Genomic DNA, 13,446 nt, shown 5'->3' with positions numbered 1-13,446 from the left:
TAATTGGTTTTGCCATAATTGGCAATGGTGTAATTGGCAGCAGGATTTGGGTGGGGGTGTCCTCAGAATATGCGTCAGAGAATCACCACATGACTGATTCATGATGCACTTGTTATCACTAAAAACAAAATATGATCCACAGTTGGCACACGACTCCTGTAATGCCATATTTCTATCAAACAGGCACATCCAAACATACTCAGATCTGGCATGTGTCTCCTGAAGGATTTTTTTTTTACCCCCACATTAAAACTTGTTTCCATGGTAATGGCAGGCGTAGACAGTAGTGGTGCTGCATGTTTGGTAGGTTCGGCTGAGAACACAGTATATCCCATACAAAACAACATGTTGTCTTAAGAATCAAAATAGACATCTCAGCGAGGACCAGCTGTGTCGCCGCGGTAATCAGAACACAAACGTACACGGCACAACAAATACCTTCCATTGCGTCCTAAACTGCTCGCACTTCAGCTGTGCTGCTGTGCTTTGCAATCAAGTTTAGATAATTATGCCTTTACTTGATGGAGCAATAGATTGACATGGTATGTTCAGCACGTTCAAACTGACCATTTTAGGCATTACGGACAGGTCACTAGTAGAAATATGTAAATATAACATATCTTTCATGCTATTGCTCAATATTTTTGCCGAAAGTTTTTTTCACTAAATTATTTATCCTATGGACATAACTCTATTTGCTATACAGTATATGATGTAGTTCCTAAAATGTACTCATCCCTGTCAGAATCCAATAGTGCTTGTGTGAATGAGAACGCTGTGTGAGCACTCTTAAGACGCCTCATAATAATTCTAAACCTCCTGCATGTATTTTTAGTGACTAGGCAGTGTTATTCTCTTGGCCTAGTTTAAGATGACAAATTGTCACAGTCCTCACAGAGACTACCTCTCTGGCAGGCAGCTCTATTGAATTTCAGTGCAGCGGAGTCTTCCTCTATGGAGATGAAGGACAAGACTGAGGGGTGAGCAGATGCCAGCTTTTACCTGTCAATACAACATCTGCCATCTCATTCAATGCCCCGAAAGACAAACACTCTGGCTAATTGCTTTTATGAGGTGCTACTACTTAATACAACAACCGAATGGTGTGATCGCTGACATTACGCAGTGACAGGTCAGTCTTTGTAACAGCCACCATGATTCGCCCCCCCTGGTCAATTACTCAAAAGGTAAACAAAAGCTGTGTATCTTTGAAGCAGCATATTTAATATGCTGGAAAGTGTGTGTCTTTTTCTCTGGCAAGGTTGGAGGTTTTATTATGTGTGTGTGTGTGTGTGTGTGTGAGAAAGAGAGAGAGAGAGAGAGAGAGAGTGTGTGTGTGTGTGTGTGTCTGTGTTTTAGACTGTGTGCTGCTCTTGGGAATCTAATAAGCAGCCTGGACATTCCTCATCCACATCATGGCAACGTGTGCAAGGAGACTCTCCCAGACGCGCGGCCACGCAGACCGCAGCATCACAGCCCGATCCGAGAGTCTGGCGGCCAGCCCCGAGACACACCGAGTGACCGACATAAAAAACATCCACTCCCATACGCATAAGTTCCCTGTTGGTTCACAGAAAACCACATTGGACACAGGACAGCCTGGACGCTTAAGCCTGTTTGAAATGTGTATGTATACATGAGAGCATACATGGTGTACAGAGCTGGATTCCTGCTGCTGTTGAGAGGCTATTGAGCTCTGCAAGGACTCTTGCATTCCACTGCACAATGCCTATAGGAGTGGGAGCCCTAAATAGAAAATAAAACATTCAAGATGGTTTTCCCTCAGCGTCTACCCCCCCCCCCCCCCCCCCCCCCCCTTCTTCCCTCCAGTTAAAATAGCCCCAGTGCCTCTTTCTCTGTTCGGTGGTTTTTGTTCCTTAAATCAAAAACAGATCAGGCATACAAGCGCCCCCCAGCCCACCCCTGCCTCCTTTCCCCTTTCCTTCTCTCCTGTAGGGATCTGGGTTACTGAGCCAAGCACTGTCATTGATCAAACTGATCAGGGCATTCGGGATGGACCGCTATGAACTCATATTTTTTCTTCTTTCTCTCCCTCTCTCCATCTGACTGTATCCCTCACTTCCCTGAAGCTGTTTCACCGCCTGACCTTTTCCCTCTATGTTTTACAAGTGGCTGTGAATGGAGCTCCAAGTCAGGTTTGTAATCATGCATGGATTCGGTCCACCCCCCACAGCCACTCCCCCCCCCCCCCCCCACACACACACACACACACGCACGCAGAGAAAAGGGGAGGCAAATTGATTTGGCTTCCACGCGTGAACCTCCTGTGTTAGGATTGCCCACCCACGTGGGTGCCGCGCAGAGCGTGCCACCGCGCCGCAATCTTTAAAAAGCCGTGCCACCTTTTTTTTTTTTTTTTTTACCCGGGTGTCTTTAATGGCCCGGATTCAACGGCGCCACTCGCACAGCCCCCACCATCTGTGCCACACCTCGGCCAAAAGAAAAAGCGTTCCCGAGGATCGGAAGATTCGGTTATTCAAATGGCCCTGGCTTAATGATCCCTCCTTGCAGACAGTAAATAGGTTTTGGTAAATGCTCCTGTGTCCTTTAGGTGTGTCACATCACATGCCATAATTACATCACAAACCCCAGGAGGACGTGATGCATCGTCAAAGACACGCACTCGTAGAATTACTGTAACTACAAATGTGTTCGCTTACATACACAGGTCATATAACCCTCCCCCCCAAACATTCACACATAGAAACACATATTTATATACAGTGCATATACACATATGACTTGCATACATAGAGACATATGGTGATGTGTAAAAAGAATGCACAGAGAGGGGCATGGAAAAATACCAATTACAGATCTGGACCATAGACTGGCAGATATGAAATGCAAGTATGTGTACCCATGTGTGAACGTAAGTGTCTGTGTGTGTGTGTGTGTGTGTGTGTGTGTGTGTGTGTGTGTGTGTGTGTGTGTGTGTGTGTGTGTGTGTGTGTGCGTGCGTGCATATATGTGACTGTGTGTGTGTACGTGTGCATGTGTGCATATCTGTGTGTGTGTGTGTGTGTGTGTGTGTGTGTGTGTGTGTGTGTGTGTGTGTGTGCCCGTTTGCATCTCTGCCATTGTGTGGGTATGCCGGGCTAGTGACCCGCGCACAGCTGCCTCTCCTTGCTGTTGACAAAAGGGATTGGTGGAGCCGCAACAAAGGAGGCACAGCCAGATAACGAGCCGCACTGCCACACACTCAAACCCCGCGCTGCCGCGTCGCTGCCACAACACACCCCTGCCAGATCCTGCCAGCCTCGCCACTGACAACCAATTAACACAACCCCCCCTCTGACTCCGACCGGTGCCTGTAAAATGTATGCAATTTTTTGGCTTCAAGCAATTTATGATTTAATCATTAAAATCACCAGGAGCCAGGCCTGCCCATCGATTCATACATCAGAACTCAGCCTTGTTGCCGTACAGCAGCTATCGCACACCTATAAATAAAGAATGAGCAATCAGTATAATAGAAAAGCTCCCCTCAACGTGACTTGGCTTGAACCCACAAAGCCTTCTGCGTTTATTATGTAGACTTCAGCTGTTAATCTACACACACAATCTAGATACTGCTGCCCTTCCTGTCTCCACCAACAAAGGAGCATGAAAGAGGCAGCCCAAGCTAAGCTATTAAGCTATTAATAACTGAGCTATTAGGACAGCAAATGACAAAGCTCAATAGCGGAGGTCAGCGGCAGTATCAAACATAATCAACAACTGGCAGACTCGGCCCGTGTGCACCCATTCAAATTAGCATCTGATAACTTTGGAGGAATTGCCCCGGGGGTGTTTTTTGTTTGGGCCTCGTGTAATCTGACCAAATCCTCCCGAATCCACCCCAGACTTATTTTATAAACAGCTGTAAATTGGCACACGCGCCTCGTTACTCGTTATCGGCAGAAGATGTTCCACAACAAGCTGGCTAAACAGAACGGCATAGGGAGAGACAGGGTGAGAGAGTTGCTCGCCCAGACATCAATGGGGCATCTTTCCCAATCTCTAATCAGAGGAGCTTTTCAAGTAATGCTGCAGCAGCTGTGCCTGCTTTTAACACAATCTCACTGCCAGACATTCAGCATGTGGACCCATTACTAAGACAGGTGGCAACGTATTAATTGCAAGTAATAACCAACTAACAATTTTACATCAACTGCCAAACCATAAGCACGGTTGTGGGAGAAATAACATTAAATTGTCTCTTACCTTACAGAAGAATTGCAGTTATCTCGTAATTTTCTGTCAAAACACAGAGAAAGAGACATAAAAATGCCATTTTGATATCATAATGATAGTTACCACATTAGGCAAATTAGTCATACCCATTTAAATCATCCAGCAAGATTTGCTCAGGGACACATTACCAAAAAAAAAAAAAAATCTATCTGCAACATGCAGGTCTGGTCCACAGTAATATCTATATTTAATCGGTGAGCTGGGCTGGATCATTCAGGCTAATGTAATGATCTAATAGAAGAATGCAGCCATTAGACTCATGGCCAGGGAAAATAACAGAGCCGCTGCCATGTCTCTGGAGCACTTCCTCATTACTGGGGGCTGGACTCCCATGGGAGGCGGTGGAGGGGCTTGCACTCTGCCTGACACAGCTGCCTGTTCTCCAGGAGGGCTCTGATGGCAGCCGGCCCCCTCTTGGAGCCCTGCCTGGCCGCCCGCCTTTTAAAACGCAGCGACCCACAGCTCAGCCCGAGAGGGCTCACAGCGATGCACTTACATACGTGTCAAGGTGTGCGTTTAGTGTATGCCAGCAATTACATGTTAAGAGAACACGTGTGTAAATGTGTGTGTGTGTGTGTGTGTGTGTGTGTGTTTGGAAGAGTGTGAAGACTGTCTGCAAGCAAAAATGTATGTGTGTGTGTCTGTTTGTGTGTGTGAGAGAGACACACTGCAATTTTGTCACAGATCTTGAAACAATACATGCAGATAAAACCCTATGAAACACAACATAAATTGTTCTGAACATAACTGAACATTGTTTCATTGTGCCTTTATGTTAACAACTATTACATTTTAAGAAAAGACCAATGGGATTCTATTTTAATATTTTTACATTATTCTATGGACAACACACAGTCATATTTTTATTTCAATTAACAGTTGTCAGGATTAATATACCCAATACATTGCAACTCGGATGCAATCACAAAGCTGTGAGTTTAACTGAAGCTACAACATTTACACAAAGGATGCAGAATATTGCAATGCATCATAAACGTTATAGCTACAAGAATGTGAAAGCACCACAAAAAGTATCATGCATAACCTTAACATCATCACTGTTTGTAGTAAATATAGAGCTTGAAACACGACTTACCATTCATACTGTTAGATAATCATGTTTCTTGAGAGCAACGCATTCAAGCTCAATCGCAATGTCGCCTTCTCTGACAAATTGTGTGTGGCTGAAACGTTTCCAGCGAAGAGCACTCTCGCAATCTAAGACTTACAATGTAGAGACTGTTCCCTGTGTTGTCTATGCTCAAATGGATTTTTGCCTACCCGGCAATTGTCGCATCTACACAATTGCATACAAGGCAGGACAGCTCTTCCGGCTGCCCAGGGAAACAATGGTGCAGAATAGGGCTGACAGCTCCACCGACAACGTGACTGCGCCGGGCCAATCATCAGCCATGGATGAAGGAATCAAGAGTAGCCTCTAACAAACTAAGGTAATCTTAACCGCGGACTCGGCAACGGAATAATGTTATCCGGGGATACTTTAAAATGTTCAACATGCTTAATATGCTTATGCTTATGTCAAGGCAGAAGAGTCGTCTGCGGATTCTGTTAAGGCGAAGGCTATCATGCTAATAATGCAAAGGATGAATGACACAGAGGGGGACTTAACGTCAATTGCGGACTTGAGACACCTTCGCTGGCTTTGGACTACTCTGTGACATTATGAATGAGTAGTCTCATTATCTTAATGCGGTTGCGTGCGATTTAGCGACCCTGTCCATTAGACCACTCAATGAGTAGACACCGTAACAAAACTTTTGCAATGTTATGAGAGTGTTGCCAATGGGTTTGTCACCAACTAGTCTGAATTGACAGGAATTCACTGCATTGGTGATGGTGGGTCTAGCCATTCTGGGAAAGCAAGCAGACCAGTCCCATTGATGAGTTGGGGGAAATGGAAATGAAGAGAAAACCCAGCGCATTTTTGGGGCCAAATAAAGGGAATTAATTTTAAAAACTCAAAAAAATCCCCCTGCCCCTAAGAAAACCAAAGGGATAGCCTTGCAGACTATTTTAGGACAAGATGTGAATAATACGTATCTTTTTGGAGCGTATACGCCTAGGCTACAGTCGACTGTGCAGCATAGCCTACTTTAGGACGAGAGGGCAAGGGTATTGTGGAGGTATTAGAATGTCATTGAAGTATTATACCCTAGCTATAACATTACTATGAACATTATGCATGTCGTTCTTTTTCCTATAAGGGAGGCTATGGTAATGATGTGGCTTTTAATGATTTGACAGCTTATAAATAACTTCATATCTTATTAAAGATAGAGTAGCCGCACTCTCTGACCTCTTAATATATTTTCTAAAGGAACTTAACTTAGGCCTAATATCTTAAACATCTCCATGGAGATTTGATTTTTATTTATTTATTTATTTTTTTTGCTTGGGCAAAATATATTGGTGTCGTTCGGAGGTCAACATTTTAACATGCGATTTAATTAAGGTGACCTTAGATGAAAGGTGAATAATTGAACGCATAAGCTATTACTTACTGATAAATATAGGGGAGCTATTTAATGATACTGAATTGAAATACTGATTAAGAATTGCAGGCAGACTTCAGCTTGTGCGGTGTCCCGCAATGTCCACTAGGTATCAGTAGTCGCCTGAACATGCAGGTGAATTCTTTTCAAATTACTATACTGACATCTAGTGACGAACGCTAGTAGTCAAGCGCACTAAGACGGATACTAGCTAGTATATGCCATACCATACCATACCATACCATACCATGAGGACTAGATTTATGTTGAATAGAATTGTATCATTTCAAGATCAAATTTAGCCTACACTTGAGAGGCAACGTGTATTTATATTCTGACACATGGGGTAGAGTGGGTGAAACGCCCTCCTTATATTTTAAGGAATATGTGATATTACTGTGAAACAAAAAGCTAATTATGTGTAGAATTGTTATCATAGTTTTAAGTGACAATGGCATGAATTATAAACCATATGAAAATTGTCCGGAGTTCACAATGAGTAGCCTCTTTTAACAACAACAAAAATTGTGCTAAAGGGGTGTGGTTAAACGCCCCCCAAAGGTAAAATGCCCCCACCCTGTCAAAGCAATGCCCCCCGTTATTAATGTGTTAATAACAAAATAAAAAGTAGCCTGCAGTACACAACAAAAGTAAACCAAATAAATTGTGGAGCAATATAATATAATCAATACATTATTACAAGCTATTATATTTGATCAATATATTGACAATAGCCAACTTTCTATATGTAACCTGAGGTAAAATTGAAAAAGAAAGATAGGCTAGATTTAGTGAAACAATAGATCTGATATAGATAGAATAGATGAACATGTTAGCTACTGTAGGCCTTATGATGGAAATCAATGATGTGGGAGGGAGCACCCCACGGCACCAGGGGCATTTCATCCTGCATGATATGGCTTCAGAAAAGTAATGGAATACTGAAAAATGTATTATATAAATATATAATGTATTTAAAGATGTACTGTCCAGACTACTCACAATTCACAAATGATATCTTGTAAAACCACAGCCTGTCAAACATTGTTGTAGTGACTGGTGAAAACACTCACCTTAAAATCCATTTTACCCCACTCTACTATAAAGTAAAGGCGATAAATTAACAACAAAACTGAAATGCAAATAGTTATTGTAAAAAATGTAGTAGCCTAGTATTTAAAGAGAAAGTCTTTCACCTTTCAGAAACAAAGTCTCCCATCACCATCTCCCAGTTACCAACAAAAGATCCATCAACAAAGGGAATGAATTTAATATTCCACAGAGGGAGCTTTTGTTAATGAGAAGAATTTAATGTAAAATTATAGTGAAAAATAATTTCAGGTAGCCTATATCATAGATGATAGATCTATGGGAATTTTATCGGATAAGCTAACTACATCTCTGTAATGAGATTGTGGAAATATCATTTGTAATCCTTGAGGCACATAGCACATAGAAAACATCTTTGCTTTATTCTAGAAATTGAACAGAGAAAATTATTGGTCTACTGACCATGTGAGAGAAGGGTGATAAAAACAGTTGAGAGTAGTTGAGAGATGATATTATTATATGATTTCAATTATTTGTGTTACTGTACTACTGTGTGCCAACAATGTTTTTCTTGTTTTTCTCACTACAAATGATAAGTCACCTCTTTTGGTCAGCTGTCCAGATTTGGCATGTGTGCACTTGCAGAAGCTCCAGAGCCCATGAGACCTTTTAATGAATGTCAAGACCTCGGATTTGCAGCTCATTTCAGGGGAAGCTCCCGTATTACAGCACACCAGTGATTCCCCCTCCCCCACCCTCTCCACCTCCCCCATCTTGGCAGTGGGCAGGCGAAGCTGAGCCTGTTTTGATTAGAGAGAACAGCATTCCCCTCTGGTTCGCCACCAGCTCCTCCAACAGCAACCTGGGGTCCCCGGGGGCCGTCCTCCCAGTGCAGTCCCCATCAGGGTCAGTCTGACTGGCCTCGTGTGACAGTGACAGGGGCCCAGTGAGAGGTGGTGTCGCGTCGCGCAGCGCTGACAAAGACAGAGAGAGGCTTCGGTGGACATGCTTTAGCCTGGGGAGAGACCCGCTGTCGCCGAGTGTTTTTGTTCAAACGTGGACTTTTTCCACCCCACCAAGACTTTGTGTTATATAAACCTAGCGACTCTCCAGACCGCGGTTAGCCATGCTCTGCTCCGTGGGTGATCCTCGCGGGAGCTGTCACTCACGTCACTCATATGCCTCAGCCCCAGAGGACCCTGCTCACTGGGCCACAGTATTATGCAGAGTGTCTGAATAGTGTAAAAATGCCCACCCCCTCCCCCTCTTCAGTTTGACATGAGAGATACAGGGGCCTAGAGTGGTGGCCATGTTAGAAGGAGCAAGGTCACTTTCATGCAGAGGAGGATGAGGGTGACAAACACTACAGACGTCCATATAGTTAGAAACAATCAATCTTCAAACAATAACTCTGTACAGGGGAGAACCAATGGATATTTAAAAGAATGCCCTCATCTGTTCGTCCGAGCATGGCTTAGATAAATGCAGCTCTAAGGAAAGATACGGCACCAGGGCACTTGATTTTCACGCGGCCAAAGATAAAATTTGAATATTCATTGATTTTGTTTTAAATATTTATCATTTCCTCTTGCCGTGCATAGTAAACGTTACTACTCATAAATATTGCAACTAACCATCCGATTTGGAATGTTTTACTTTTAATGGCCGACATATAGCCTGTAAATATTTGTCTGACATCAGTAAAAGTAACGCTCATTGATGTCATTTCCCATCCACTAGACTGTCCATCCACTTGATGATGATACTACACAGTCCATTATGATGACAAATAAAACCAGTGGGATGATCAATTCTTTTGTCATTGTCATTCATTGATTGGTTCACATAGTGATGCAAATGCCAATACAAAAGCATCTTCCTCTGGCTTATTTCTATGAAGAGATCATTGAGTCTCACCTGTGCAAGAATTAAGCTATCACTGTTGTTGTAATGGCCTACTTGTCAGGGTGGGAATTTCGTCATTTTAGGGGCAAGGCCATTTGGCCTTCACCTTCTTTTTTTTTTAGGGGCACCAAGGCCACATGATGGGGCACAAAGGCCACTGAGTAAAATCCGATGGTTTTACATTTCAGGGTTATCTCGACACAAATACATAGACCCGCTAGCCGCTGTAGGCTTTGAGAAACACTAACACAGCCTCAAACTTCTTTAAATTGAGGCCCAATCATGGCAGACTTCGGGGTCATAGGGCCCATCTTCACATACCTCACCCCACCCCCCATCAAATCATCATTATGATTATCATATCACAATTAGTATTATGCTATATTGTTAGACATGCACTTCAAAGCAGTCAATGTTTGTGCCAAAATTGTTTACAAAAAGTTTGTGAAAACTATGCACATCAGGGGTGTGCTTTACTAATGTAAGATAGGCTATATAATTACAATAGTTAATTCTTTTGCATGTTTGCATTCATGAGATACTTCTGAAAACAACAGCAAATATGAGTACCATTGTTTTGGGATGTTTCCCTCATGGAAGCATCATAAGCCGTTTTCAGACAGGTTTCTGTACAATATATACGGGACGATTCCGTATTATACTGAATGGTTGGCAACCCTAAGTCAGGGGCATAAAGGCCACTGTGGCCTTATGATGGTTTTTTTTTCATGGGGCATCAAGGCCAAAGTGTAGGGCAACGGCGGCCATGGCCTCATGGCCTTGGTATAATTCCCACCCTGCTACTTGTAGATGCAGACATCTGTCCTGTCCTAAATGCATCATTTAGAAAAGTGGACATTCACTTGTGAAAATGAAAATAATTTCAACGTAGACTAAGGTATTACAAATAATACATTTATATAATGAATATCTATTTTTAATATAACATTGCAAATGAAAATGTAACAGATTTTTATGGTGCTTCCAGTTCCTTCAGACCTAATTGTAATCCAATTGGCCCATTTCAAGTGCCAAAAATTAACTTCTTAGGTGTATTGGCTGAACTCACTGTTGATGCTGATATTAATGGCTGGGTTTCCCAGATTCATTAAGAAGCTCTTAAGTGCTATGAACTTCTTAGGAGCATTCTTAGAACGTTCTTAGAGCGCTTCTAAGAAGTTCTTAGCCCTTAACTAATATGAAGCCCGGACAATTTTGTGTGTATCCATAAATTTATCAAAATGCAAAAGTCCAGTCAGTATTATGGCAGTGTAGCTAGCCAAGAGATGCTGAGAGAGGAATTTAATTTTTTTCTCAATTCTTTTCAGACGCTGTAATTTTAAAGAAGCTCAGCAGGTGGTGCTAGTTGACCACTGTCATGGCTCTCATCTCGGGTTTGCTTCCTCAGATAGAACATAAGGTGTAGAGTTCATTAAGCCAGTGCATGTTTTCATAACATAATGATACCAGATGGGAAAATAATTGGATAGAAGATATTCTGTGTATTTTGACTACACCGGTCATGTGATCTTTTGTTTTAATGAGGAACAAACATCATACTGTATCTCACATTGAAGGTTCAACAGAATGCTTTTAAAGTTATGTGTGCACATGGTATTAGACAACTTATCTGATTAATTATTCAGTTTTTAGGCATAGCAAATAAACTGCAGAATTACGTTCCATGCATTATGTTAAACAGACATACAGTACTGTATTAGTTGTGCATTGTGCCAGTTACTTCCCTTGTTATGCAAAAGTATATGTGATTGTGATTCAGCCTTTACCTATACGCAGAGATGCAAAGTAACTAAGTAGAAATACTTAAGTATCCGTACTGTACTTAAGTATATGCTTTACTTAAGTACAGTACAGAGTGGAGGCCAAATGAGGTAATACGTAGCACACCAAGGTCTATGTAGGCTACTGAAAAGAGCTGAACTAAACTGAAATTCTAACTGCTTGCTTTTCATTAATAACATATTTAGGCTTTCAAAGAGTGTTTATGGAGTGAGATGTAGCCGTCTTTTTAAACATGCTGAATAAACTTCATTATATGCCTACAAGGAAGCAACAGTGAAAAATGGATGGCAGCCATACCTTTGTTTGGGCTTCAAAGTCATTGTGTATGAAGTGAGGCCACTAAGTTTGAAGGTGCTGTATGAACTCCAAAGTTCTGACTGTTTTCTTTTTCATTAAAACATAACGACGGGAGGGGGTTGGCACTCCACCTGGCCTCAAAAGCTTTCCTTAGTACTTTGTACTTCTACTTTCAGTACTTAAGTATGTTTTATAATGGGCTGCCTTCTTGTCATACTGTACTTTTACTTTCACTTTCACTTTTACTTTTAGGTTGACTTAAGTCATTTCCTGATCAAATGTCTCTACTTCATTTGGGTTTCGGATACGTTACACAACTCTGCCCATATGTTATTTAGCCTCTAACTCAATTCACCTAAGCTGGTTCTCAAACAGGCCTTATGAGGTGTGTTACAGTGTTGCATGATGTGAGTACCGATAAGACAAACTGCACTGCCAGTACTGAGACTCTGTCAGGGTGGAACGATGCTGTCGGCAGCTAAATGGACTCCTGACTTTAATCTACTGAGACGGCCTCGTCTGAACTTTCATGCCAGAGCTCTGCAGTTAAGCAAGGGCCTTAATTGTGTATTTATGCCTTACTGATCATGCAAAGAAGACATTCATCTTAGGCCGCCATGGACAGTGATGACACTTCCATTTGTGCAAAATGGTTTGAATTTTTTTGAAGCGTCAGGAACAAAGAAAGTACACAATTATGCAAATCACATTACATTTTTTTCACAGCTAATTAAATCATTTAAATGGAAGGCGGCAAATTGCTGAAATAAAGGATATTAGGAGAGAAGTTACTCTGTTTCATGTTCTGACATGTCTTTGCTATTAAGTCTAATTGTCTGACAAATGGTTAATTTTAGCCATGGAGTTTCAGACAGTTAAAGTAGATTTTTAATTCTTGTTTAACTACGCTATGCACTATTTACTACGCTATCTGAATATAAATATTGCAATATATTTGAGGGCAACAACAGTGTGTCACATCACTGGAAAGATAAGTAAAGGGGAAACTCTACAAAGATACTACAGTATATATTTCATAGAAAAAACTACTGTCACGGCCACACCAGGCTCTCCACCGGTCACACCCACTTCTAACCCTCCTCACTCTCACCAAGTTCCTGCCCCCGAGTCTCACTCCCCAGTTTACTGATCACCTACACCTGCAGCCCATCAGCACCTTCCCTACAAAAGCCCAGGATTCCCGTCACTCTGGTAACTCTGACTCTGCACCATTCTCCTCAGAGATTCTACAGTTCTCCTCTGAAAGCTCTCTTTGGAAGCTAAGTTTTTCTGCTAGCCTACTCCCTCTTCATTTTTGTATGCCCCCTTCTGTAGACTCTTGTTATTCGTCATCTTCTGTGCTCCTGTACCTGCTGTCTGATCCTCTCTTGATTTGCCTGTCTTTTGGAATGATTGACTCTTGGTTTAGTTTTTGAATAAAACTTTGTGCACATCTGTTGTCCTTAGCCTGTATCTGTGACAACTACACCAACAATGGCAAATTTTTTGGTGCAGTTTACGACACAACAAAATAGTTCTCAGAACAAACAAAGAGTGGGCAACAAAGACAGTCACTATGTTGAGAGCATAGCTGTTATAACTGGAGTGTCATGGCGTTATC

At 42.1% G+C, this 13,446-nt stretch overlaps 1 protein-coding gene across 1 annotated transcript in view; it reads right to left on the bottom strand.

The window, feature by feature from the left end:
- The window catches only part of csrnp3 (cysteine-serine-rich nuclear protein 3), a 32,748-nt gene extending 27,338 nt beyond the window's left edge, over positions 1-5,410 (bottom strand). Inside the window, exons 1-2 of the mRNA XM_062533985.1 lie at positions 5,354-5,410; positions 4,228-4,260 (exon numbers count right to left, since the gene is read on the bottom strand). The gene's annotated coding sequence lies outside the window, so the exon portion shown is untranslated. The remainder of the gene's footprint in view (positions 1-4,227; positions 4,261-5,353) is intronic.
- Between the last annotated feature and the right edge of the window lie 8,036 nt (positions 5,411-13,446).

The sequence above is a fragment of the Sardina pilchardus genome, chromosome 4 (assembly GCF_963854185.1).
Source record: "Sardina pilchardus chromosome 4, fSarPil1.1, whole genome shotgun sequence".
Classification (NCBI taxonomy): domain Eukaryota; kingdom Metazoa; phylum Chordata; class Actinopteri; order Clupeiformes; family Clupeidae; genus Sardina; species Sardina pilchardus.
The sequence above is the reverse complement of the archived record's forward strand: the minus strand, read 5'-3'. Positions and strand labels throughout refer to the sequence as shown.